Genomic DNA, 4,266 nt, shown 5'->3' on the forward strand with positions numbered 1-4,266 from the left:
AACTGACTTACTCAGAGTGGGGTTGACTTAGAGAGTTAAAGTACAGAAGGAATAATCCAGATGTCCACAAAAGCTTGCTGTCATACCAGGGCTTTTAAAAGCTCAGCAGCTAGAGAAGCAATGTAGTATTTGGTTATTCCCATGCTTAGATCTAGTCATTCATTATAAGCTGACCATGACACAAAAAGAGTCATCTGTGTCACAATAGAAACTAGTTGTAACTAGACTTATACCACATTATCACATTATTACTATATTTGAGGTTCTCAGGTATGATCTTAGAAACTAGAAGAGGCCTGGTTCTTGCTACATATAGTCATATTCTATATCTTCACAGCACTGTGTGATTTGTTCTGTTAATGCTACCATTGGCATACAATACCTAGGATATTTTGTGCTGACATCTGTGACATGAGACAATAGTTCATGTCATCCCTTACCTGAATAAACTGTCCTTAGAGTACAGTGTAGTCGGAGGGGCCTTCTTTTCCTCTGAGATAGCAAAACATTTCCAGTCTTCATACAAGTCTGTCAGCCATTGTCCAGTGCCTGTCTTGAGATGTCCACATTGTCAGCTGAGAGTCTTCATCCAGCCTGCCCTGTAATTCTGTAGAACATTAATAGGGTTCCAGCCCTAGGAATTAATTCAGTGTTCTAGTACTTGCCAAATATGCTCAAAAACTAGTTTCCACCCTAGCTCTGTGTGCTATACAGAAAGAAAATAAAGAACCCCATTGCACTTGAAGTTTAGCCTCCAACAGAAGGAGAGCCTGCACAGGGCCTTTAAATAACTCTAAGCCCCAGCTTCCCCACAACCCCGTCCATCGATTCCTTTATTGGTGTGTTTTCATTAATACTCACTTTCTTCTTTGTGTGGAAAGAATGTGCACCATGCCAGTAAAGTGTGTGTGTGCGTTTGTGTTTGTGCATGTTCATCCATGAACTCACTATAAATTTTCATAAAATCACTTAGAAGTCCCTAGTGAAAACTGTCGAGGTGCAGGCAGACTCATGTTACTACTGTCTCATGGCACCTTGCAGGGAGCACTGAAATCGTGGGCTACTTTAATACAGTCTAAAACGAGGCTGTGCATGGTTTTCAGTGAAATTGTGACGTCGTCCCCACTACAGAGAGCAGCAAAAGCTTCATGTATCACATGCTGCTGTTACCAAGGTGAGGCAAAGCCTCATCCCATAGAGAGTCTGGTAGGATTTGATGGCAGGAAATAAACTCAGAACTAAAATCAATCAATTACAAACAAAGAGAATGATACAAAGAGCCAAGCAAAGCAAGAGCTGGCTTTTTTTTTTTTTTTTTTTTGAGAAGATCCACAAGACAGACAAACCACAGAGCCTATATCTAAAGTACCAAATCAGAAATGAAAAGGGGGATATAACAAAGGACACTGAGTGAATTCAACAATCATTAGGGCTTACTTCAGAGGCCTTTACTACAGAAAAGTGAAAAATCTATTTGATACTGGTGATTTTTCTAACAGATAACAAATACCAAGTTAAATACAGATCTGGGAAGGTAATGAATAATTCCCATAAGAAAATAGATACAGTCATTAAAGGCTGCCACTCCAAAAATTAAAAATAATAATAATCAGGGCCACATGGCTTTAATGCATCCTTTCTACCAGACTTTTAATGAAGACCCAATAACAATAGTGCTTCAATTATTCCACTGAATTGAAAGAGAAGGAACATTGCCAAACTCCTTCCCTGAGTTTCTACCTTTACCTAGAATTCCTGAGTCTGTTGCTTCTTCCATTGTCACCCCATCAATAGAACCATTTAAAATGGGATGTAATCGATGTCTGGAGCCTCATTCTTTCCCTTGACCTCCATGCGGTGTCCAGAAGGCATGCCTGTTCTCATGGACATGGACTCATCTCTTTTTGCTGCAGCAAGAAGAAAGCCAGCAGAGAGGGCAGGAGCTTACAAAGAATCAGTAGGATTTCTAGAAAAGAAGCCATCCAGATGTCCATTCTCAGAAAACCCCTGGCTTGCTCTCATGTGACTGGGTCCTCAGACACCAGCAGCCTTAGATGAGACCAAGGAAAGCTGTGCAGAGTCCTGGGTCCCCAGGTTCTTGACCTCCTGAGTGACAGCTGTAGACACGTCCTCCAGGGAATCCTTACAGCTGGTGACATCTGGACAAGGTGAACCAGATGCCAAAATGAGACATGGGAGAGAAATCCTAGGCTGTTTGGAAGGAATCAGTCTCTGCTATTGCTTCTGTCTCTGTGTGCCCTGCTGCTATGATGTTCATGAGGAGCTCTCATGCCAGTGGGTCTCCTCCTAATGTGTTTGTTGTTGCAGATGTCCTGGATGTTCTGGACCCCATCAGAACTCAGCCCGTGCTCAGTCACGGAGGTCAGCACCTTCCTGTCCATCAGGTCATGAGACCTGAGACAGTTGAGGTAACGGCAGTTGGCCTGGGTGAAGTGCTCACAGACTTGGACTCTCTTGCATGGCTGTGGCTTCAAGCAGATCTGTTTGTGGCTGTCTCCTTTGTAGTAACTTTTGCAGGAGAAAAGCATCCCCCTGTACCAGGAAGAAGGCCGGCTCCTCTTGGTTAAGCCCAGAAAGCTCATGATTCTTCAGGACCTGGAAGCTCTGTTCCTAAAAACTTGGTGTGGATATTTGCAGAGGTTTCTCTGGGATTTTGCATAATGACTCTGTCCCAGAAGTTTGAGCTTGCAGAGGCTTGGGCAATCTGTAGCATGGTCCCTGGATGCACTTGAGATTGAAGCCACAGGCTTCAGTAGTAGCCGCCACCTACAGCGTGATCCCTGCCTGATCTCCAGTCTCCAATAGGAATAAGCAGTCTTGCCCAGCAGCTCATAGAGCTCTGCCTCTGGAGCCTGATCCTACTCTGCAGTTCCTTTAAGGTCATGCATCCCCTGTGGGTCCACAGGATCTTGGTGATGAAACAGTCTGCCCCAGGATCCCCCATGGTGCACTATGGCTGCAGCTGCTCAGGCTTGTGAGCTGGACTCTGCTTCGTGGAGAAAGGAAACTGGAAAAGGGGATAACACATGAAATGGAAATGAAGAAAATAACCAGTAAAAATTAAAAGAATTAAAGTCATCATCTCAGGAGAATGAGTGGGAAGCCAGGTCCTTAAGCAGGCAGGTTCTCCACAACAATGCATGCTGGGTTCAAGACTGGACATGAGGTGCCCTGAACTTGGGACTGCCAGGCTCCTACTGGGAAGAGAGCTTTCTTCTTCATTTCCGTAAGTCTCTCTAGTTTTCTTTTAAGGCTTTCATCTCATCATTGACTTTCCCAATGACCTTTTATGACAAGCCATTATGGTTAACAAGAATTAAGTAAGGGCTCATTGAGCTGTTGGTAGTTGGAGGTCTGGGGGAAGCCCTGGACAGAGAGATCTTGCCTGCCAGGGGTGGGATGTGCATGGTGGGAGGGACTAGTGGAGTGTCATTGGCCTCAGTATGCACAGGCTTGGGGCTGGTGCCTGGCTGCCTGGTGCGCCTCTGTGGCTACTTGGCCTGGGTCCCACCGCAGATGCCCATGGTGGTTGCTGGCCAGTTGTGCTTGCTCTCCCTGTCCTCGGGGCTTCTGGCGGGGCTGACCACAGCCTTGAACATGGACAACCATGGACAAAGTGGGCCGGAAATCGGAGGATCATGGGAGCATCTTCAACTTCCCCCTCCCCAAGCACTGGCAGTTGCAGCTGGAGGACAAGCCACTGTGAGTTTCCCCACATCCAGGCAGGTGTTCTGCACCACCAGGAGAGCAAGGGCAAGCACTGCTGCCACCAGTCCCACATGCGCAAGGCCTATTTGCTGACTGGCAGGGCTTCACTTTGCTCTGCCTGGCTCTGCTTTGCCTTGCTCTGCCCTGTGGGCTCTCACTTCTTTGGCCAAAGACTGTTGAGATCCCGGCTTGCCTCACCTTTCAATAGGCACCTCTGTGAAGGGAGGAGAACCAAAGGGACAGAAGGCTGACCTGGCCCTGGAGACTTGTGTCTCCCCCTCCACCAAAGTGCTTTCCTCAGTTCTCCACTGTGGTTTTAATTTGCAGGGATCCCAGCAGGTGGCAGGCTTTGCTGAGCCTCCCCTGTGAGAAGGGGACAGTGGTGGGACTTATGGTTGTGGGAAGTCTTTCAGGGAGATGCAGGCTTTCTCAAACTCTCTGACCATCCATCCAGTGCCCTCCCTGGTTCCCATTCCCTGTGTTTGTTGCGAAGTCACTTTTCACTGTCCTGTGTGACTTTCCCTGCAGACTGGGCTC

The 4,266-nt window shown here is 46.8% G+C and overlaps 1 pseudogene; it reads right to left on the reverse strand.

Annotated features, from left to right (window-relative positions):
• Positions 1–1,426: 1,426 nt before the first annotated feature.
• Positions 1,427–3,936, reverse strand: LOC134483607 (zinc finger CCCH-type antiviral protein 1-like; annotated as a pseudogene).
• Positions 3,937–4,266: the final 330 nt, after the last annotated feature.

Source organism: Rattus norvegicus, chromosome 19 (genome assembly GCF_036323735.1).
Source record: "Rattus norvegicus strain BN/NHsdMcwi chromosome 19, GRCr8, whole genome shotgun sequence".
NCBI lineage: Eukaryota > Metazoa > Chordata > Mammalia > Rodentia > Muridae > Rattus > Rattus norvegicus.